General features: G+C 39.4%; 1 protein-coding gene across 10 annotated transcripts in view; it reads left to right on the top strand.

The window, feature by feature from the left end:
* Positions 1-25,270, top strand: part of ANKRD44 (ankyrin repeat domain 44) — a 215,684-nt gene that overhangs the window by 57,479 nt on the left and 132,935 nt on the right. The window lies entirely within an intron of this gene.

Below are 25,270 nucleotides of genomic sequence, written 5' to 3'. Positions count from 1 at the left end.
TGGTTTAGAAGGGGAAGACTCAATGTCCCATTACCCATCCCCTGTGACAACCAGGTCTTTTGGTAGCAAGGAATTTATGTGGCTAGCTTTTTCTCCATGTATTTGTGAAAGTGCATTTCACGTGATTTTTCTCTGCATGTAATCAGCATCCATATGAAGGAGAAAATATAAATACACACTTCCAATTTACTAAATATCATTGGATGAATTCTTAGTGAAATCTAGCATATTTAGGATTCTCTAAAATTCTATTGCTTTCTTTTTTGTCTTTCATGTTAAGAATTTGGCCCTTTTTGGATTAAGCTGAAACTACTGCAAATGATTCTACTAGATTTGGGTGTATGCTTTTCATGTTAACAGGGCACATCATCATTGCATTTGAAGACACTGTTGCAACCTGATCACATTTCATGAGCCCTGAGCTTTTGTTTTCCCTCCCAGGACCCTTTAACAAATTACAATTAAAGTTCTCAAAATTCAGTATGACTTCTTCAAAATCAGGTTGTATTCAGAACGGGTAGTTGGAATCCCTGTAGCAGATGAACTGCAGACTACTCTGACCTGGATAGAAGACATGCTTGTGTGCTTAAGGGTTTGAGTCCTCATGATGTTTGAAGGAATTTTTACAAGAAATTGAAGGTTTTATTGGTTCTTTTTTTTAACAATCAGAAGAACAGAACACTGTTATGAGAGCAAAGATCTTAAATCTGGTATTCGTTGGATCTCAGTCCTTGAAAGATATTTAACGTTCCTGGCAAAAGTGTACATTTCCATTTTATAGAGTTAATCTGTGAATGGAAAGTTACATTGTTATTTCTCTTACGGCTTTTCAAAGTAGTCACTGTACGGTCCAACATATTGAACATGGTGAGCTACCCTCTCCCCTCAGTTACACCAGTGTTAAGTGTAATGGGATTGAACCATTGTAAAAAGGGGAGGATTTGGCTCAATATAAGCAAAAAAAAAACAAAAAAAAAACCCTTGTGAATTAGGGTGAAACAAAATACCATGTGAAGAACTGGCAACTCAAATCTTGAGAATTTTGGATCTGTTCTGTTATAAAAACATTAAATATGCATCTCAGTAGTATAAATCTGGAGGTGATTTTAGTCTTTGCTTTTTTTTGTGACCCATCTCAATCTATAAACACTATTAAATGTAGAGGTGATACTTGTTTCAGAAAATCTTGGCAAGACATTTATTCATCACTTGAAGCCTTTCAAATAAGGAGAATGATAAACAGACTCATCTCATCTAGTTTTGAGATAACTGATAGAATTTCATACAACACAAAAAGTAGAAATAGATAAAAAATCCTTCCAGAGTATCCTTAAATGGAAACTTTCTTGAAACTCCATTATGCATTGTGTAACCTTCAGGAGATTTACTTGACTTTACAAATGAAATGGTAAAAGATTTCTGAATAGTAAAATTAAATTTTTTAATACTAAAAAGCTACAATTTGGATGATGAGTGATCCTAAATGATGGTACACTGCAGCTGAATAATGGGTATGTTGGTTGCATGGTTATGACTCCCCAAAAACCAAGTATATAAATGTTTATGATAAAATACATAAGGTGCACTCTTTCTATTCTATAAATGAATGGCCTTTCCCTGAAATACTGTGCTCAGTTCTGGTCCCCTATTTCGAAAGAGATAGAAGCAGAAAGGGTCTAGAAATGGTTGATGAAAATAATTAAGGATATGGAAGCTTGAGGTTGAAAATAGAGTGTTGTTTAGTTTGGAGGGGACATGAATAGAAGGAGATGTAGACAGCCATGGTAGGATAGAAAATAATGAACAATAAATGTAAATCAGGGTCTCCTCCTGTTTACCCTTTTTCATAACATAAAAACAAGAGGACATAACAGAAAAGCCACAAATTTAAACTGATAAAGGAAAGACTTTGTTTTACACACACATCATTAACTTGCAGAACTTGTTGCCACATGATATCCAGCGCTTTAGTAGAATCTTAAAAAATAAATTATATGTTAGTCATTAGTGACTACATTCACAATTACATTGGATAGGATTAAAAAAATTGGGGATTCAAATACTCGTGCTTCAGGGTACAAGCCAGCTACTAACTGCCCTGGTTTGGGAAGAAACTTCGCTGGTGCGGCGGTTATTTCATAATTGTTTACTAGGGTTTCTTACCTTCCTCTGAAGCATGTGGAACTGGCAACAGCATTAGATGGGCCACTAGTCCGCTACACATATATAAACTACAAGCAAATTCCATAATACAAGACTGAAAGTGCCATTATGAGGAGGAAGGGACTGGCACTTGATGAGAAAATGGCCTTGTCCAAGATTACGACAAAAGATGTTCAAGACAAAAAGAGTTACAGAAAATCCTGTGGTTGCAAAACAAAGCTAAGGAGGATAATGTATTTATCATTATGGTACGTCGACACTTTGAGCTGGAGGTGTAATTGCCAGCTGGGGTAGGCATACACAGGCTAGATCTGATCCAGCTAGCATGCTAAAAATAGAAGTGTAGCCATGGGAGTACAGGTGGCAGGAGGGGCTAGCAGCCCTAAGTACAGTCCTGCCCAAGACCTTAGGTACTGACTCGGGTAGCCAGCCCCTCCTGCTGCCCACGTTGCTGTGGCTACACTTCTGTTTGTAGCAAGCTAGCTTGTCCAAATATTGTGCACCTATGTCTGCCCGAGCTGGAAAACACACCTCCAGCTTGCAGTCTAGCTGTACCCTCGTAGCCAGCCAGTAACAGGTGCTCTGTAAAGTAAGTAGGTAAAATATTCCTGTCCCTGGGCCAGATTCCAAAATAAGTCTTGTTTGTCTTTACAGTGAAAACCACATGTAAATTAAACTAAAGTAGTTATCCTTGATACATTTTATTTTGGGTAAACAAAATTTTAACATGGAAAATATAGAAAATATAGAAAAATAAATCAGGGAGGGAGAAGAAAAGCAGGAAGTGAAAACTGGATAACAATACATGTAGTTATAATACTTAGCGCACATGTAAGTGCTACATAAACCTTTACTCTTCACGAGACCCTTGTGAGACAAGTGCAATGTGGGACACAAAGAAGTTATGAAATGTCCACAATGCAGAACAAGTCACTGGAACCCTGGTCTCATGACTCCCAGTTTTGTGCTTAATAAACTAGATCATTCTGCTTCTCATAATATAGTCAGATGAGCTGTTGGTCCCATTTCACCACTTGGACACAATATATTCATCCATTAGAAAATGTATAGGGCAAAATCCTGGCCCCACTGAAGTCAACAGTTTTTTTCCATTTATGTCAATGGCAAAACTCCCATTGATTTCAGGGTATTAGACCTTATATTACACTTTTGCCATTTCCTCTGATGGGAGCAGGTTGAATCCTTGATCATAGCCAAAAGGTCTGATACAAAGAACTGCTTTTTATCTTGGTTTTTATTTTTTACCACAATTTAGCTAATTTTTTTCCTCAGTGGTCCTGTTAATAACTATTTATTCAGTGACATCCTTAGCCTTTTTTTAATCGGTCTTTAGAACTGAATATATAACACCAAACTTGAGTGTGAACAGTACGATTATAACCATTTTTCTAATTGCCCCCAAGATTCTCAGTTTTCAAACCAATAATACATTTATATTGCCATGTATGTTTTGTTTAAATATCTTGCTAACAAGGCTCAGGGGGAAAGAAATAGTGCCAAAATATGAGAACTAAAAAGCATACTGCATCTGGGAGCTGGGCTAATAAATGAAAACAATAATTTACAAATAATGGTTAGAAAAATATTATGATGAAACATTGATTAAGTTTTCAGTGTCATTCAACCAGCTCAGTTTTTGTAGACTGTTACAGAGAAATATTCCTTGTATTTGATCATTCTCCTCATCTTATTTAGAATTCACAGATGGTGGCTGTGTTATCCAAGGGTTTGAATGCAAAATGAATTATTCAAGTAAAAAATAGTGCATAAAAACAGTAGGAATTAAATTTGATTTCCTAGTCAGACTTGGCAGTTTTAATGGCCGTTACATTTTACTAAACTGAATTGCAAATAAGAGAACAACCTGTGTGTCATATATAATTTTTGCTGTCAGCACAGGTAGATAAATGTATGTTGCATAATGGATGGAACATGACTGGGGTTTGTGGTTTGCTTTTGAAGTTTTGTTTTGTGTACCCATGCATTCCATGTGTGCATGTTTGGACTTCTCGGCACTTAGCATAGCTCCACCATGAAGACTTGAATTAATTGCCCTGTCAGATTAATTATAGTTCTTTAAAGCGATTACAAGTTAACTCCTCTTCTCCTACAATATGCGATTTTTACACCGTGCTCAGTGTCAGACAAGGCCTGTATAGAATATTACCTGTTGCTTGGGATCAGATCCAGGAATCCAATGCTGTGATGACTCAACAAAATCTGATACACAGAAGTCTTTGGTGTACAATGCCCTGCAACCAGAATTGCACATATGAGCCTGGAATAGCTGAATTAGTGCTGCTGGAGCAGTAGATAAGATATATTATGTAATTTTCTATTTTTGCAAGGTAGCTTAAAATAAATATTAGCATATTTCTCTTATGATTCTATATCTTATTTAGCTACTGTGCATTACAATGATCCATAACTGGAGTCAGAGCATATTTTACTGCTATGCAGCATATGGCAAGGAATTGTGGTTTAATTAATGGGAAGTTGTGTAAACAGAAAATCCAATGATACTGTAATATACCTGCTTTTCCTTTATGTGTATATGCCTCCAACTGAAATGAGCTTGTTCCCATTTGTATTATGGGCCTGATTATTTATTCCCTTGCATTGTGTTGGTCACTTAGTGCTGTATAAAGTTCATGCAAAATACTAACAAATCAGAATGGTGGCATTTTGCACTCCTTCTGCACAGGTGTAAGTGACTGCAGTGGAGAATGCAGCACAGTATGATTATGATGTACTTGCAGCATTCTGTGTGCATCTCTGAAAATTTTGAAGGTAATGCATTCAGCCTATATTGCTGCTGACCTCTCTTTAGTCCTGTGATGAAGTAATGTATTGAAAGGGCAACAAATGCACATTGATTTTTTTTAATAGATACTTTTTGAGATGCAATTTTCAAAGTAGCTAAGTATTTTGCAGATGTGGGTTAAATCAACAATGCCTGGGAACATATACAGTCCATGTTAGGTGTCACACTGATAACACTCTCTTTTGTTGCTTGCTTTGCCTTGTTCCATTAGCTGGGATTGGTGGTGCAGATCACATAGAGCATGCGTGACTGGCACAACTTTTATAATCCGGTGGGCCAGGGCTGCTGATCTTGGTATGAAATCAGAGGTTTTCCGTCTAGCTGGGCTGCCTGCCACAGCTGATGAGCCCCATCTGCCCATTAGAGGCATGGAGAGGTGAAGTGATATGCCCAAGGTCACACAGTAGGTAAGTGGCAGAGCCAGGAATGGAACCCAGCTCTCCTGAGTTGCAGTTCAGCACCCTCTCCACTGTACCACACTGACTCCCCTATTAATGCTCTCTTTTGTTATACTATCCAATTTAGGTATGACAGGTGTGTGTTGTCTTTTGGGTGAAGATATCATTTAGGGAATGGTGGCCAGCTGGCAGTCCTGGAGACAGAAACACGTAGAATCTGGGCAGTGGCAATGTAGGCTTCCATATAAATGTGCTTCAGCCCTGAAATGACCACCTCTAAGGGTGGGAAAGGAATGTTTCCATTTCTTCTCTTTCATTGGCCTCTTGGCTTAGCCTGCCAACAATGTGGGCGCCAGTTGTGGTGGTAGTTTTTGTGATATGGACACTTCTCTCTTAGGAAGTGGACAAGAACCAAGAGCACCTAACTTCTTTTTGTGTGAGCCAATAAATGACCATTGACTGAATAACAGCTTACAGTCATGACTGCTCTGGGTTGAAGCTGAACTGATGTTCTAGAACTGAAAGACTTTGAATTTTGTTAATTTCCTCAGCTAGCTGAAATCCTCTATCCAGTGTGGGTTTAAAAAATAGCCTTGTACCAAAATGCTGCAGAAAACTGCCAGAGGAGGAGACTAAAGAACTTAGCTGAGAATTTAAGGTTAATGGTTTTTCACTGCTTTACTCTGTTTTATCACAGTAATGGGAACTAAAAAGTTTGTAAATATGTCCCTTAACATCTTGCATTTCTTGTATATCCAAAACTCTTGTCTGTGTTCTCATCAGTTATGTGACTGACTTAGCAGAACCATTAGACATCCATTAATTAATCTATAAAATAATCAAGATACACTGAGCCTATGGAAAGTGATGGCAGTGAGCAGTTTAATATTTTGCATGCTTTTCACCAGTATACTGTAATATCTATACTGTATGTGAGCTGTAACATGCTAATATCTTTACTTCTTTATCATGGATATAAACATGGCAATGATTTTCATTCACTTGAGATTTTATATAAATGACCCAGAGTTATATTCTAAACACTTTGTTCCCAGTTGATGCTCTGGTAACAGATCTTAAATGAAATTATTTCCTGAAGAATGGGCACATTTTTATCTGCTTCTGCTTATATTCAGAGAGAGATGATTGTCTTTGAGTCTGGACTTCGATTTGCTGACATTGCAGCCAGGCATGTGCTTTGGCCCTGAAGTTGGGATTGACATTCACTTGGAGAACAGCTCCCCTTCTGCCTTCCCCAAGAGAAGTCAAACAGCGGGGGTTGCAAATGAATAGATGACAGTGGTGAGGAGCAAGCTCTTGTGTGAGCCTTTAAATCAGGCTTTTTGAAATAACATAGGGTATGTAGATGTACATACCAATAAGGAATGTTTGACATCACATAGGTTTATATGAGAACACTTGTTTCTCCATTCTAATAACCTCCCTAGTCCACCTCACCTCCACAAGGTGAACAGAGGATATATTGGTAAAAGCACAAGAAGTTTTTAAAGAGCACTGAAAACCTTTCTACTTGCTGAGATGCCTAGGAGTTCTGTTTATAGATTGTATCAACATGTCCTTCTGAAGGTGGGTGATATCCCAGTTTGAAAGGTATCTTCTTCTTTCCCTTAAATAGCTGAATAAGGTACATGGTGACTGAATACAAAATGAAGTGGTTCCAATTCAGAGCTCTGAAGAGTGTAGTCACAATTCAAATTTAGAAATTTAGAACCAGTAAAAGGGAGTCCTGCACTATGTATAGTATCCTATATTCAAATCCATAAAATTCGTTGCCATAGGGGGCCATTGAGACAAAAAAAGGAGTGGATAATTGCTGATAATATATAGAGAGCAGTGGTTCTCAAACTTTTGTACTGGTGACCCCTTTCACATAGCTACCCTCTGAGTGCGACCCCCCCTTATGAACTAAAAACACTTTTTTATATATTTAACACCATTATAAATGCTGGATGCAAAGTGGGGTTTTAGGTAGAGGCTGACAGCTTGTGACCCCCCACGTAATAACCTTGTGACCCCCTTAGGGGTCCCGACCCCCAGTTTGAGAATCCCTGATATAGAGAGAGCTAGGAAACTAAGACTGTGATAGAGATCATAATATCTCCAGGTTTCAGAAGCATAAAATGATCATTCCAGGAAACGGTTCCCCACTGCCTTCCTGTATAGTCTTGCAGAGTTGATTAGATTCATTTTGGTATGTGAAGGAGTATTGCTTTCTCTGGAGCATTTGATACTGAGCTAGATGGATCAGCGATCTGATCCAGTATGGCAGTTCATGGATTGGAAGCCAAAAAAAAAAAAAATGTATCTGACTTGAGAGAGAAGAAAAAATGAAACCCAAGAACAAATTTTGTTTTAATAAATAAAACCTGGTGAGCTATTATTAACTAAGGAGCTAAGGAGATTGTTTATTGGATCAGGATTAGGTTTATTTATGCTAAGAGTGGGGTCTGAAGTAAATAGAGGGTCAGGTTCAATGCTGATGGAATTCTGTGGGCTGTTTTTATGAGAGTTTATATTGAAATGGTAGAAAGTTGATCTCCTGAGGCTTCTGCCATCTTGAAAGATGGAAAGTTCATGACATCTGCTATTCTTGCAGGATTTCCCTTGTCTTGGACTGAAAGTTCACAAAAACACCTGGTCTCTCATGAGATTATTCTCTGCATCTGATCCAAACTGGGAAATAGGCCTTATCAGACTCCAAAACACAACTGTAAAGGGCCAGAATTAGAATCCAAACCCTCAGTCCCTTGAAATTTGAAAGGTTTTGGACATGGGGTTCTGGTTTTTGGTACCTGTATTTATAGCAACCACTCTGCTACGAACCTGATTTGGTACTTTGTTTATAAAGGAGATTAAATTAACTATTTAACTTGGAGATATATGTACAGTAAATGTGCGTGCATCATACTTCCAGAAGAGCGATCTGATTTTGTCCCTTTATCAAAATGAACTGTAAAAGTAAGAAATAGATTTAACAGTGTTTGACAGTTTTTCTTAATCTGGCAAACCCTAGGAAATGAATAGTTGAAACTAAAATACCTCCTTTAACTGTCCCTGTTCTGCCTAAATATTGCAGCACATATGGCATATAAAGTTGTTCATTGAGCAGAGACCCCTGCAAGATTTTGGCACAATGGGACAACAGAAGGATTTAACTGTCAATTTCCTCTTATTTGTGGGTTTTAGTGTGATCTGCACTGTTGTTTTAATGGAAGCTTGCTTATTCCAGTATTTTGTTAGATAGCCAATTGTTAGATATTGTAGTTTTATTTAATTTCCAACTGGCACAGACTGTCATTTTACAGCCTTGTTCAGATGTTCAGCCTTGTACATTTTTCAGATTGTTCATTTGTTTTTCTTAGTTTTTCGATCATGCCAGCAAATGTATTGATTTTCAAGACCTTCTATATCTAATGCTACCGGATTGCTATTTGATGAAGAAGGTTAGATAACATGAATCAATTCTTTGTTTTAGACGCAAGTGGACCATGGTGTTAAGCCTGCCACAACCTGGCAAACTGATGGGTTAAATTAAAATATATTCATTTGTAGGTGTTGTCAGGCTCTGAGCAGGGATTTAAAATCTCAGGCGAAACAAATACAACAAGGGGTGTCGTGACTGCTTGAATTACATATTGTTACCTAGTTTAAAAGTTGGCTTAGTGTTCCTAATTGGCTCTGTGTCACAGAATGAATGTGATACAACATCATCCTAAAAATTGTGTACATTTTAGAGCATTATTTTAAGATTCCAATTCAGGGTATAATTCCTGGCTTCCTAGAAGCATACAGAAGCTCCCATTATTTTTAAAAGGTCATGAAATGAAAAGTAATGGGAACTAAAGAAGTTACCCTGGCCTTCAGATAACATTAGCCAATTGTCTAAATCAGCATTGAAACAACATTGAAAATTCGCTCCCATTTTAAGGCTATGAGCTATTATATTCTTATTAATGTAAAGGGGTTTATAAGTGCTAACCATCCAGTCTAGCCTTATGGAATACTATCAGGAAATGTACTCCTAGTATTGCCTTACACTTTATTACAGAATCTAGTCCCAGAAGTGTACTGTGGGAGGAGGAGGGATGGCAGATTGGTTTTAATGGTCATATTCTTATCCAGGTTGAGGGCCGTGGCAATTCTTCATGAATGTGTGAACTCCCAGTGACATTTCGTAATGACAGCAAGGGAACATCTCTATTGTTGCCTGCCCTAAATTGCAGCAAACCAATGCTGTCAGTAGAGTAGAGACTATGCTGGTAATTAACTGGGCCCCATTAGTTAGGGAAAATGGACTCAGATTAACTCTGTATGCACTGAACCCTGTATTTATTATAGGTGGTACACGTAGTGCCACATATAACTAAGGCTGTCTGACACTTTCCATTTTAGGACTTGGTTGTCAGTGGCTTATAATTTTGCCAAGCATTAACAGCTTAGACTGAAATTTTCCGTGGCTATTGTCTGCTTTCAGCAAAACCAGTTCTGCTATTTCTTAGAATGAGGGTAGGGAAAAACACTGTGTTTTGTCCATGTTAAAAAAAATTCTTGCAGGGACTTGAAATTTGGCAGGAGGGTTGCATTGGCGTCAGGCTCAGCAAATGGCACATTCCCATGAAAATTGGCCCAAATTTGGCAAGTTCTGAGTCTCTGAAAATCTCAGTTATCACATAATCTGGAGAATTTAGCTGCTAAAATATCTCAACTAAGATTTTGTTTCATGGGCTTGCTTCATCCCTGGGCTGCAGGGGCTGAGCATCAATCCCCCTGCAATTGCTCCTCCCAGTAGTCAGGGGCCACTGTGGTGCCCGGCACAGGAAGTGAGAGCAGGATGAAAGGTGGAGGCGAGAGGGGAGTCTAGGGCAAGGACGCCACAGGCAGCTTTAAATCAGGTCTTTCTAACTGTTGGGTGCTAGACTCTGCGACCTTCCGTTTGTTTGGTGTGTGTGTGTGTGTGTTTTTATGTAATCTAAACACATGTTGAGTATGTTCTAGCAGGACAAATAACCCACCATCCAAAGGGACAGACATAAAGGACTCTTGCTCTTTTGTTATTCACACTGCTGGATTTTCGCACCCCAGCGGGGTGCATTCTGATGGCTCCTGGAAGGGTCACATCACCTGCAGAGGGAGAACAGGCAGGAGGGAAACTGTAGACGTCTAGTCTGGCTTGTATGTTTTGAATGGCTTGGTGGTTAACGCCTTACACTTGCAGCTCCAGATAATGGGGGACGAAGGGGTGTACATACCTTGCAGGAAGCCTACTCTCCAGCATTTGTCATTGTTGTCATTGGCAGGCATGGCTCTGCTATACATGCAGGTCTCTCCTGGCATCTTCTCTCCTTCCATTTGCCGAACGTCGAGCAAACTTTGAGCAGAGGATCAGTTTGCTGTTAACTTATCCCTCTCAAGGCAGTTGAACTTTGTCAGCAGGCTTTAAAACCCTGAATGCAGAATGATGAGACACATTGAACCGCAGAGAGCATGTTGGCTTGGGAGTGACTACAGCTGCAAATGTCCAATCTGAGCCAAGTGTGGCAGGAGGCTGAACAGTGATGAAGAACTGTGGTTTACTTTCCTTATCTCTGTTAAACACTGCTTAGCAAACTCTGTGCTGAGTGCACTGTGGCCAGACTCCACTCTCTTAATGCAGCAAGCCCAATGAAAGATGGAGTCAGATAACACTTCAGTGAACAACCCCAAAAGGACCTGGCACGTTATCAGTTGCTACTTGCAACAAGAGCAAGTAATTTTGTAGCACTTCGATTATCTGAAACAAAGGCTGAGCTCATGGGGGAGGATGAAGTTGTTTAGAAAACATGATTTTTTTTTTTGCACACAAAAAAGTGCCTTAAGTATTTCCTGAGGTTTTTCTCAGAAACCGTGGCAGAGCCGCAAATTAGCGCTAGTGCCTCCCCACAGCTCTGCCTCTGAGAGCAGAATTGTAGCACCGTGATACTAGAGTGTCTGCATAACCTGAAACCAGACTGGAAATGTCCAGCAGTTGGTGTGCAAAAACTTGCTCAAAGATTTATACAGTTTTGTTTAACATGACGGTAGTAGTGGCTAAAATTCAGTGTGTGGTGGAAATGATTATGGTGCCGATAGAACAAAGTTACTGACTGGGGGCAGCTGATGTTAGAATGTATCCAAACCACAAAAGCTGCCCCATGTTCTCAGAGTGGAGTAGCACCGGGCCTTTGGGCTGCTCCCTGTCGTTTATTTTAAGCTGGTTTGAGAAACATTGTGGAACAATGGAAGCCTTTGTCTGTTCCCCTCTGGGGAGAGAGAACACTGTCTCCCTACTGGATTTAGCCCTCAGGAGCAAGGAATCTGAAATTAATAACGTTGCTTTAGTATTAGGTTAATGTAATGTCAGAGTGAAAGCCTCAGAGAGAGGGAATTCTCTATACTGGGATGCGAGTACTTTAAGTAGAAGCAGGATTTAGATGTGGAAAATGCCTTGTGGAGTAAAAGAGAGACAAGGTGGTTGAGGTAATATCTTTATTGGACCAGCTCTTCTTCCAGTCTGGAAAAGGCACTCAGCTAAATAGGAGGTGGAACAGATTGTTTAGCGTAAGTAGTTGACACATATTGTAAGAGACCATTCATGGTGAAGTGGCCAGTTAACACTCCTGCCAAAACAGGGGGAGGGTTTAGTAGGTTACATATTGTTGTAATGAACCATAAATCCAGGGTATTTATTAAGTCCATGGTTTTTAGTATCTAGCAAAGTTATGAATTTAAGCTCCCAGGCTCATCTTTTGAAGGTTTTGTGCAGATTTCCTTTGAGAATGAGAAGCGAGAGGTCATATGTGGAGTGATTGCTTTGTGGAAAAGTGTTCACCCACAAGTGATTTGATGTTTTTGTCACTTATCACTTTTCTGTGTGAGTTCATTTGAGAGCATAGTGATTGTCTGGTTTTACCCACATAGTTATTGGGACATTTAGTGCACTGGATGAGGTACAACGCAATTTGTGATAGGCATGTGTGGGACCCAGGGATCTTGAAAGGTATGTTGTGTGTGGGGAGGGCAGAGTATTGATCATTACAGCAGTGGAGATATGTCTACAAGTTTTATCTGTTCTGGCAGGGTCTGGTACCACTTGGAGTTGGTGTGTCCTGGTCTGTGGGGAGCTTGCTTCTGGTTATGAGCTTGGCAAGCTTATTTGAAGGCCAGAAGAGGGGGTTCAGGAAAGATTTCTTTCAGGATATGGTCCCATCAAATATGGGTTATAATTGTTTGATGTCCGGTATGGGTTCCTGGGTGGAGTGGTAGGTGACAACTAGGGATGTGTGGTTGGAAAGTTTTGTTTTTTCCTGTGCTGAAGCAGCTTCTCTTGGGCTATTTGGGTGACCTGTTCCTTGATATGATCTAATTCTCTGGTGAAATGTCCTTATTTGGTGACGGCAGTTTTAAGTGTGTTAAGGTGTATATCCTGAACTTTCTCCTCGGAGCATATTCTGTGGTATCTGAGTGCCTGGCTGCAGAGGCGGTGGCTTCCTCCTTGCCCTGTGGGTGTTCAGCTTAACCATTTGAAAATGCAGTTTAAAAAATTAAGCTTAAACATAGGGCTCATGTAAACCAGATTGAAAGCCGTGGAAACCGAAGCCCTGACCCTTTCCATTGATTAGAATTGTAGAATATAGGTGGCGACAAATTTATCCCCCACACTGTCCCTCTAATGTGCTTTTCCCTGAACTGCAGAAACACCTGTAAATGTGGGAATGTTTGAGAGAAGCACTGTTAAAAGGAAATGCTGTTAGAATCCCAACAGTCTCCACCAGGGCTTGAGTGCAGGCTGTGAAATCGTCAAAGGACAGTGAACTAGATCGCGACTGGGAAATCCTACTACTGTTGTTGTCATTTGTTGGGTTTTTTTTTGTAATGCAGTGTAGTTATTTAGTGAAGTGGCCAATTTGCATCTCCTGATTTGATTACCCAATTAGTTGTGTGAATTTAGCAATTCAACTGATGATCGCCAACTTTCTTTGTTGCTATCATTAGAGAAATGTTCTAAATAATGCTCAGTTACAATGATACAGACCAAAGTATTGTAAGGCAACATGCCACTTACTTGGCTAATAAGCAGTTCCATAAATTATCTAATTAGCTTTTTTTGTAATGTTGCTTTTTTACAGGGAAATTTTAAAAAGACAATATCAGACTATATACGATGGAACTGGAGAGCAAATAATGATTTACTGTTTTATAAAAGCCTATTTGAGGCTCAAGGCATAGATTTGTTTTTAAAACAACAACAGCACTAAAATGTTTTCAACAGAAATATGTTAATAAATTTAAATGTTTTTTAATTTTAAACTTTTTCCAGATACCCAAACATTACAACACTCTATTTTATAAGATTAATTATGCTTGTGTGTGAAAGAGTGAACAGAACTAGTTTTTCATTGTTCAGACTGAATGATGTGCAAAAATAAACAGCATAAGTGTTAAAGTTTAATTAGGTTTTTTTTTAAGGTTCTTTCAGGTTTAATAATCTGTGGCACTGCCTAGCAATGTATTGAGAGCTGGTCCGTAAGTTTTTAAAATAGATGATACAGGGTTTTTTTAAGAACCTGAAATCTTTTTCTATCTATCTAACCTGTTTTACTTCAAGACACCATAGTATCTGAGCACCATGCACTGTAATTAAATGTTGCATAGAGATGTCCATAGTGGCCTATGCTCCTTACTTCTCTCAGTTTCATCAGCTTTTACTTTCTATGGTTGGTTTGCTTGCTGTAATTCCTTGTCATCCATTATTGTGGGACAACTTTTACAAACAGATGAGTCTTGCAACATGCTCTGTGAAAATGGTTGGGGCTGGGCTTGGCTGTCATTCCACCACCCCTTCAGTGGAGAGCCCCTTGTCTCCAGCTAATGAGAGTTTCATTCTGGGAGCTATCAGCTGCATTGCCCTAGAGGAGTGTAGCTATCTCAGTGGTTCATGAGTGGAGGAGTAGTTTTTAATGTATCTGGGTACTAACAAATTGAAGACCTTGAAGATCAAGAGTAGAGTGTGAGGAATTGGCACTGGAAGTGAACAGGGAGCCAGTATGGGGCTTGGTAGCACTGCTAGGATATTTTCTTGGTTGTTTTCCCTACCTAGCAGGTGGCCTTCTGTATTCTGCACAAGTTGAGTTCCTGGGCTGTCTCCGTCTTCACCATAAGATACGAAGAGTTACAACAGTTTATTCAATGAGGAGTCCTTGTGGCACCTCAGAGACGAACAAATTTATTTGGGCATAAGCTTTCATGAGCTAGAACCCATTTCATCAGATGCATGGAGTGGAAAATACAGTAGCAGGTATAAATACACAGCACATGAAAAGATGGGAGTTGCCTTACTATTAGGTTTTGTAATGACCCAAACACTCCCAGTCTTTATTCAGGCCTAATTTGATGGTGTCCAGTTTGCAAACATATAACATTCAAAAACCAGTAGGAGAACACTTCAGTCTCCCTGGTCACTTAATAACAGACCTAAAAGTGGCAATTCTTCAACAACAAAAACTTCAGAAACAGACTCCAATGTGAAACTGCAGAACTGGAATTAATTTGTAAACTGGACACCATCAAATTATGCCTGAATAAAGACTGGGAGTAGTTGGGTCATTACAAAACCTAATTTTCCCCTTACTAATTTCCCCCTACTCTTACTCACACCTTCTTGTCAACTGTTTGAAATGGGCCACTCTCATTACCGCTACAAAAGTGATTTTTTTCTCCCTTGGTATCCTACTGTTAATTGAATTGTCTCCTTAGACTGACCTCCCACTCGGTAAGGCAACTCCCATCTCCAGGCCGATCTCCAGGCCAGCTTTAACATTCCAAATGCAAACATAGGAATGAAGCGTTGTTATGAACTGATATACACCTTCACACGGTTACAATGTTGTTAATACAAGTAACATTATAGTCAACCTTAATCTGACTTTTGCATTACATTGTAGCTGCTAAACTACACAAGGGCAGTACTAGATCGGAAACAAGCAACAGGAAACAGCATACTTTCTGAGGAATAATTTCCCTAAAGTTCTCTTCACTGCCACCAAGGAATTTCAAGGGAAAACAAATCTGGCACCATGTGCATGAATATTCAATTCATTTTAAAAAAGCATTTTTTGTTACTATTAGGTATAGTGAAGCTGACACACGTTCCATGGATCAATAAATGAGACCCAGAGCAGTAAGAGGTTGGGTATATGTCGGCAGTCGCCCCTCATGGCAGCAGTGTAGTGACTATGTCAGACCTGACAAGTTGCTGAGAGAGTAGTGAACTTCCAGTGGCCCACTGTGTCACAGACCTCTCTCTTACACAAGATGCTTCCCTCTTTCTTCCCACACCTGACTGCTTAGAATAGTTGAGCTTAGAGACCACTGAAGCTTCATGGGAACCCCTTTTTATAAGCACTGCTGCATAGATATCCTATTTGCTTATCCTTGGCTTCAAAACTAAGGACTTTGTTATGAAATTAGGATCTGTGTTTTGAAGTCATTTGTTCTTGCTGCTTATTCTCCACTTGGAGTTGTCATCCTTTGTTTGGTAACCTCAGTGACTGGAGTATTTGCAAAGATCATGTTGTGACAGACTGACAGTATCCTGGTATATCCTGACAAACCTTGTGGAATTAAGATAAACTTCCCTGAATTAAGTTAAACCTTTACTGAATTGGGCTTGGTTCCCTTGGCATCCAGTGTATTGAAGATGCAACTGTTTGTGTTATTGTTGGACTGTACGTAGCTTTTCTAGGGACTTGACTAATGTAAATGTTTGGAACTTCAAAGGACTTCTTGGGACATTGCGTGTAAAGTGGCTTTCCTAGGAAATATCTGGAGGGTGAGGGGAATACACATGACCCACTTCGAATTCATCCTTTTGAAGCTACACTCTGGGGAGAGAAGCCAATTGTCTTGTAATTTACCTGCTCCTGGAAACTCCAGTTCAAAGACCTCTGAACTGTATAAAGAATGGACTAAACATGTCATGAGTATACTTGTTCTGAGCCAATGCTGTAATGCCTTTTACCTCAGGAATAAAATAGACTTGCAACAGGCGGTGCTGTGTGGTACCTTATAACCGTAGTAATTACACATGTTAACATCTGAAGAGAAAGCAAGCAGGTTAGGCAGCCTGTCTCTGCTGGAATAAGACAGTGAAGGCAGGGAATTGTGCTGCTTGGAAATACCCTGGTCAGAAGGGAGTGAGAGACCAGTGGCGGATTAGTCACTGTGCCAACGGGACCCACGCCCAGGCCAATTATGGGGCCCCCAGAAAAATGGGCGTCCCCCGACCCACTCTGCCTGACTGGCACTTCTGCTGGGGAGCAGGGTGGGGGCGCGGGGGCTTGCCCTGCTCTACCCGCCTGGCGTGCCTGCCAGGCAGCGGGCTCGGGGCACAGGGGCTTGCAGACATACCTGCACTAGCTTTAATCTAGCTGGCAAGAGTTAAGTGGTCGTGGGGATATAACACAGGTTTTGGTGTCGGGGAGCCAACCTTGTACAAGCCTGCTGGGGACTTTGGGTACATACTAGTGTTGCTAGCCCAGCCAGGGGCCACACTGCCACATCTTCACAGCTATCGTTACTGCACTTGCTAGATTAAAGTTTGTGCGGTTGTGCCTACTCCTGCAGCAAGCACATCTTCATTTGCAGTGCATTTCCTGTGTCACAAGATTGTCTTTAGGCATGCCGATGGACCAGGAGAAGCCTAAAGAATTAACAGGAGAATCACTATTGCTCACAAATTTTGTAGACTTTTGCAAAAGCCTTGTAACTTACAAGAAAACATCTTTCAAACTGGCAGATTTAGCAGCTTCTCTTTCTTACCTCACTTGGAGAAAATAATAACTCCTGTGTTAACAAAGATTGCACAGAATTTTTGAGTATTGGAGTCCTGTACAAAGATATTAATGATTGCTTCACTGGGAATTTTTCTGCATAAAAATTGAATCAATGTGTTGTTCTCTTCTCTTTGAACTATCCACATTCCTTATTGAGGCTCAACTTTAAAACATTCCCTTATATGAAATGGAAAGTATCACCATCCTGCTACCCCAAGAACCCCTCCCAGTTTTATTCATCTGAGATGTGTGTTCAGCTGTATTCACTATGTTTTTTAATTGTACGGAACTCGATGGTGAATTTGAATCCTGACTACCAGCACAAGATGAGCGTTTCATTGACAGGTTAGGAAGAGATGTTTTGTTAAGAATAATTGCTGCTGTGGACAGTGGAAACTGGATGAAAGCGCCTATCAATAATGTGAGCTGACTAGCAATTACTAGCATTGGTGATACTAGTTTTTGGAGAGGGAACTGAGAAACAAAAATCTGCAACCAGCGTGAGTCATTAGTTGACTGATGAACTAACAGTAATAGAGAGGAAGAGCAGGAAGAAATAGTTTGTGCACAGAACAGAAATAACCTCAAAAAGCAGAGAACTAGAATGTATCGACTTGAGTGGGCTTTGGACCAGGCCTTATGTTTGAAAAGTTGGTTTTCTTCCCCAGTTCAGGGCTTCCAGTCTTGCTGCCAATGAAATCAACAGCATAACTTGCATTGCCTTTAATGCGAGCAGAAATGTGTGTGAACTTTTGAATACCAGATTTGGATCTGGTATTTGCTTCTGTTCCAGTTTGAGGTTAATGGCAGTCATCCCATTGAGTCCAGAGGGAGGAAGACTTGGCCCCTAGTCAGTCCTAATTGTGTTGTTTAATGGGACTATTTAAATGTTTAGCCTTTTCTAACATGGCTGTTTTTATAGGTATCCATTTTGAACAGCTCTATTTTTCTCACTTAGCACCTGAAATGGTTTGGGTACAATACCGTATGCAATATTTGTTTCCTATCTATTAATTAGCCGATGCTGTAAATAACTGGGGAAACATTTTTGTACTGAGTTTTTTAAAGTGAGGGAGGGGTGCAAGTGAATCTGCTGGTAAAAAATTTCCTGGAAAACTGAATTGATACCAATGTGGGGTGATGGTTGTTTTTGGCTAATATCCCCCCGTGCTTTTCTTGTGATGAAATATCGTGCAGAACAGTCAAAATGGCATTTGAGCTTCCATTCCTGTAGAACATTTAGACAGATAAAGAAACTTCCTCCTCCTGCTGCTGTTTTTTTTTTTTTTAAACCCCATAGCTGTATTGTCGCAGTGGTCAACAGTAATGCTGTTTGGATAGGTTTCAGAGTAACAGCCGTGTTAGTCTGTATTCGCAAAAAGAAAAGGAGTACTTGTGGCACCTTAGAGACTTATTTGTAGCTTTCGTGAGCTACAAGCTCATGCTCAAATAAATTGGTTAGTCTCTAAGGTGCCACAAGTCCTCCTTTTCTTTTTGCTATTTGGATAGCATGTAATGTAGTACAGATCCCCAAGGCTTGAGAGACTTATCTTTAACATTTCCAATGGGACTGCGCAAACCAAGCTGTTCTCTATGATCCCTCCTCTGCCCTCCCGTCCCCTCCCCTTTTGAAATGTCAGAAGTTCTTCATTCCCTCCAAGCCATAGCAGGGAAGAACAAAGAGGCACCAGCAATGACTGGGTCTCAGTCACAGCGCGAGGGCCATTTTCTGAGATCATCTCCCTGTGGACTAAAAGTTGCTCCAAGATGAAATCTTTTTCAAAGGTTTCTAAGTATCCTCGAACAGTTTCTGTGACCAATATTTAATTGAGCTGAATCTTCTTGAGGAGATTTTAATACTGCTTTGTTTACTTAAAGTGCAACTCTAACTTATTTATATAGTATCCTCAGTATTTGGTTCTTTATCAAATAAATCTAAGGTATTTTCTTCATTTTGGGGAAAAATCCTGGTCTTGGTGCCTGAGTGAGGTAGAAACTGAAGACCACTTCAGGATCTGATTGTTGGGTTTTCAGATTATGTTAGGACAATGATTTTATAAGCCTGGTATGTAATCATGGAAATATTGATATTTTGACCAAGCTCTATGGAAAACAGACTTTTTAGCTAGGAAAATGACTATAAATAAGAGGTAGATTGAAGGGTAAGGAAGAGCTTTAAAACCAGATTATTAGTCTGATCTCATGAAGGTTAAATAAATATAAGGAGTCTGTTTCTTCATTAGTGTGAGCCCCTAGCTCTCAGTTATGCAGGAATTGATTTTTAGATGTACACAACCTGTGTGATTGACTTGCTGAATAATTTTCAACCATTTCGAACCCAAATGTGGCACAATTAAAGAAGTGGAGATATAAGCAATTGAAATATTTCAGATCATGGCAGGATGATTATAATCTGGTTTTTATTATTAACATTTTGGTTTACATGGGGTGTGTGTGTAGGTTTATGATAATCTGAGATGAGATAGTTTTTGATTTATGAAACTATGAAGAAAGACAAATTAGCAAAAGTTCAATTTTTCTTCCATTTCTGTGTTTGTTTGCAGCTGTTGCATAGCATAGAAGGAGATGAGGGGATGCTGACTCTCTCCAGAGGATCTGTGGTTAGTGAGGAACAGGGGTGGGTGTGGGTTTGCATGTGTGAGTGAGGCTTTAAGGATATTGAGAAATTAAGAGGACAGTTACAGCCAAAGTGGAAATGGCTAGTCATTAATAAAGAGTTCCCCTTCCCATAAAGTCGTCAGGACATAGTGGACCCACCACAATGGTTTCTATTGCTCTGTCCTGCTGATGACCATTTTATCTCTTTTGACATTCTGAACCTAACAGTCTTTTGCTGACTTCTGGTTGAGAGAGCAAGTGAAAAGCTCTTTTGAAAGCTCCTCACTCTTTAGAAAGCAAATGGCTGGGTCCCTCTTGAAGACAGAAGGCCAAATGTAAATTGGCATCAGATCATTTATGTCAAAGTAGCTAAACTGATTTACACCATCTTGGGGTCAGACTGTAAGGGTATAGTTTACTGTCTATGTATATGCATAACCCTGCATATATATTTGGGCATAACGCTGTCAGAGTTACTTCTGCCCGTAAAGCCGACAACCAATGGGGTTATCTTGGGTTTATCCTATGTAACTCCTGGATCAGTTCATACTATCGTTGTACACACTCTGGATCTTGTTTTCTGGGATGGGATTGGAGGTGAGCAGGGTTTGCTGTTACAGTAGTAGCACCGATGGCCCCCATCAGGATCAGTATTGTGCACTCAATATAGTCTTCCTTTTCAAGAGGCCAGTAGAGTAGACCTGGTTTATTTGTTTTCTTGTAATTTGGGATTTATTTCCATAGAGATTTTTACTGTGTGGTCTTCACTTCATTCAGAAATTATATATTATTGGAGTCTGTGGACTCTTTTAGGTATACTGTTGTTCTTACATCTCTGTCCTTCCTGTATAATAAATACAGTATGAAAAAGGATTGCTAGCTAAAATACTGGCGTCCTACAGTGTATTGAAATAGATGGACAATGAAGCACCCAATGCTGGAAACATGCAGCGAGAATAATTTTTTACCAAATGCACCATGTATTATTTATTGATTTTGTTCTCATTTTGCTCAAAGCTATACAATACCCAAAATTTAAAGACATTTCATGTCCCAAGGAATTGGAGAATTCCAAAAGCATTTAAGAGATTAGGAAGCCAGTAGGACTTGGTCTCCTGAAACCCATATGTGCTTTTGAAAATCTCCCCTTTATAATCCTAAAGATAATGTATAATTTACCATTGCACATATTTTATTTAAGCTTGGGGAAAAGTCTGTTATCACCAGAACTGATGAATAAATCAAATTTTCCTGTACATTCTTTTTTTTTTTTTTTTTGCAAAAAGAACAGGAGTCCTTGTGGCACCTCAGAGACTAACAAATTTATTTGGGCATAAGCTTTCATGAGCTAGAACCCATTTCATCAGATGCATGGAGTGGAAAATACAGTAGCAGGTATAAATACACAGCACATGAAAAGATGGGAGTTGCCTTACTATTAGGTGTGACAAGAAGGTGTGAGGATACTTAACATGAGGACTTGTCAGCTGTCTGAAATGGGCCATGTTGATTATCACTACAAAAGTTTTTTTTCTCCTCCTGATAATAGCTCATCTTAATTAATTAGCCTCTTAGAGTTGGTATGGCAACTTCCACCTTTTCATGTTCTCTGTATGTACATATATCTTCTTACTATATGTTCCATCTATGCATCCTATGAAGTGAGCTGTAGCCCACAAAAGCTTGTGCTCAAATAAATTTGTTAGTCTCTAAGGTGCCACAAGTACTCCTGTTCTTTTTGCGGATACAGACTAACATGGCTGTTACTCTGAAACCTGTCATTATTTTTTTGGTCATCCTCATTTTTAACACAGCAAAATACTGCCAGATTTTAACCAGTCTTCAGCATCTTTTCTGTCTCCATTTGATCCTTAACTCCGAAGCAGTTTGTTAATTGTTCAGGTAATTTGGAGATGTGATCTCCAGACACATTTTAAAATGAGAAACAGAAATTGGGGCAAACGATCAGTTTGAAGTAGCTAGTAAGAAGAAAAGACACTTGGCAAATTGAATCAATCTGTTTTGCTCTTTCACTTTTTAGAAGTGACCTAAAATTTAAAAAGTTGTGAGTTATTTTCAGTGACTTGGCTCATAAGTTTGCCACAACATAGCTTTGTCACTGAGGTTTTCTGGGTAGAAGAATTGCAGGATTCCAGGAATTGCAGGAAATAACCTCTGATTCACCTGGAAACATTAGCCATCCCTAGGGCAAAAGATTGCCTATTTAAAGAAAAATTGAAAGCAGCCAAGATCTGGAGCCAAACTGACAGCCAGGAATAGAACAGGGATCAGAGAGGAGATTATTGTATTTGTACTGTTGACAGTGGCACTGCAAAAAATGTGTGAACACAAATATTAGGCTTCATCTTGCATTCTTTGAGCATTGCAGAATCAGTCCCTTCGTCTTTTCTGAGCATTGTGAAGGCTTGAATAGATTCATTTGTTTCGTATTAAAATGTCAGCTGTCTCGCTGCATTGTCTGTATGACTCTTTTACCTTCTACCTTTTGCTTTGCTGCATGATTTTTTTTTGTTCTCTTTTGCTTTAAATGCCTTTTGAATAATGTGGTTTTTTCAATAATTTTTTATAGAGTGTTCTACATCAAGTTGATGTATAATATATTATGGAATTTAATGGGATAACGAAACTGGAGGAAGCAAAGATTTGTTTGTGTCAATATAGAGTAAAAACAGTACAGGATAGTTAGTTTTCTGTGGTGAGTGTGGCTGGGACTTCACCCCATGTTGTTTTGTAGTTCTGCTGATTAACTCTTTCTTCTCCTCATAGAACTTTGGCCTGGATGGTACTTTCTAATGCAGTCACTCTTCTGCCTCTCTCAGGACCAAGCAGAGTAGCATGTCCCATCACAATGAGTTCACATACCTTGTGTACGGAAATTTGGGGGAGGGGAGAATCTCTATAAGAGAGATCATCCTCGCTATTACAGTGTGTAACAAGACACACATGATTCTTTGAGTAAACAATGCACCTAAAATTGGAAAGATCTCTGCAGAAGCAATCTTAGAAGTTATTTTTAAGAAATGTCACTTATTCACTACCACATTCCTACAGTAAGAAATATTGACACATTTCATAATCACAAATGTAATAGCCATTATAAAAGAACAATAAAACAAAAGTTTTATGTTGGCTGCTGGTTTGGATTTCGAAGAGAAAATTTTGTACACGTCCTAAATGACGTCTTCTCTGGAATCTGACACCACTTGAAATCCAGATCAATAAAGCAAGTGTACACATTTTCAAAATCTGGAATAGAAAAAACATGAATGACATATGCACTCTATTTCCAGTTCCATTAGTTTACTATGCGTTTTTTGACATTCACATTCTAATTTTTTTTCATATTAGAAATTTTTGCTGCTTTTGGAATTGAAGGAATTTTCAGTCAAAACATTTTCTATAAATAAATACATTAATTAAATATTTTAACTATTCTATCAATAGAATATCTCATTAAGTCTCTCAGTCTCATTACTTACAAAATCACATTGTACATTTTAAAAAACCTAGGAAATTGCACCCTGCCCCCACCCCAAAAAAGAAAACAATCATTGGTAGAGTTAGTCATTCATGTGTAAACAGCACTGGCTGCAAATCAGGGAAATCATCAGTTAAGATCATCCTACATCCATCATCAACACATACCTAACTTGCACAACCTCCATTTTTTCCCACTGTCAGCCAACAAGTAGAACAATACTTTTTCTATGATGAACACCAGCAGATGCACATTCTCAACTCGGACTTAAAATTTCAGGAATAAACCACTGATAGCTTGAGGAGTAAGAGCAGACCACAAGCTGGCTTGACTCCTGGCTGTTTCACAGCAGAGCAAATCTTCATCTGTCCACCAGTTTATCGAGAAGGCACGAGAATTCAAGTGCTCTGTTCACATTGTATTTGTGGATATCAAGGCCTCCTTTGACTCTGTTGACAGGGAATCGCTTTAACTGATCTTGAAACTCACAGGCCTCACTGGCAAGCTCTGTAGAATGTTCCATCTTCTCTATGGTGACTCCTCAAGCAGTGTTCTTGGAAAAGGGAAAAGAACCTCCTTCTTCCAGATTAGGTTGGGCATTTGACAAGGATTTGTTGCTACACCAGAACATTTCAGTGCTGTCACAGACTGTGTGCTTGATTAGACATTAAGTGAATGCAGTTTAGGAATACGCCATGATGATAAGAACCTCACCAATGTAGGTTTTGCCAACGACATAGTGCTAGTTTTCAAATCAATGAACGAGCTAGTCGTGACACATAAAGCCCTGGAAAGCTATGCAGCAAAAGTCAACCTGAAAATGAAGTAAGGTAAAAACGAAGTTCTTCCAGTTGATGATTTTAAACATACTGCAGGCTCTAGTATCTTAGTGGGCGACCAGCCAGTTGAGATTGTTGGTGATTTCACCTGCCTCAGCTCTATTGTCGATAACATGGGCAGCATTGAGAAAGAGGAGAACTTTAAGCCTGCACTGCAAAAGCATCATCAGTAGTGGGGAACCTAATTAAGAACGTCTTTCACAAACTGAACACCTGATAAGTAGAGAGATGAAGCTGAAGGATAATAATGCTTTGGTGTTCAGCATTTCTTAAAGTGTGGTATCCATAACTGGATATATGTATATATTATTATTAATTTTATCCTCAAAATACAGGGAGAGAGGAACAATTTTCACCTCAACCTTCCACTTAACTAACCCTTTTCTCTTCTCCATTTTCCTTCATCCCACCCCACCTTCCCTCCTTACATCTGGTGTATCCATCCAGTCCCCAAATTCCCTGGCCTCTTCTCGCGATTAGGCTCTCTTAAAGGGACACAGTCAATTTAAAAATGATGTCTGTCAGAATTTTTTTACCTGCTTTTGTTACAAGTAAGAACTCAGGACAGTGTTTCTTCTGTCCTCTTTCAATGATAATCTTCCCCGTTCCTTTACTTTGTTGACATTGTGCATTATACAGCATTTTGTGTATAGTCAGGTCCCTTAAGCTCTATCTAATTTTGTCAGGTTTAAGAGTAGCAGCTGTGTTAGTCTGTATCCGCAAAAAGAAAAGGAGGACTTGTGGCACCTTGGAGACTAACAAATTTTACAGCAGTAGCTCACGAAAGCTTATGCTCAAATAAATTTGTTAGTCTCCAAGGTGCCACAAGTCCTCCTTTTCTTTTTATCTAATTTTGTGTTCTTGAGTAGTCTCCTTGAAGTCAATTTGCATTTCAAATGTGCTTAACCCTTTACAGGAATAGAGGGTTTTAGTCATTTTCCCCTGCTGCTTATGTGGGCTTTTCATACATCAAGGAGGAGAGAAAAATATTTTTAAAAAGGCAAAATGTGATTGTAAAACTGCAAACATTGGCACAG

Source organism: Lepidochelys kempii, chromosome 11, assembly GCF_965140265.1.
Source record: "Lepidochelys kempii isolate rLepKem1 chromosome 11, rLepKem1.hap2, whole genome shotgun sequence".
Lineage (NCBI taxonomy): Eukaryota > Metazoa > Chordata > Testudines > Cheloniidae > Lepidochelys > Lepidochelys kempii.
The sequence above is the reverse complement of the archived record's forward strand: the minus strand, read 5'-3'. Positions and strand labels throughout refer to the sequence as shown.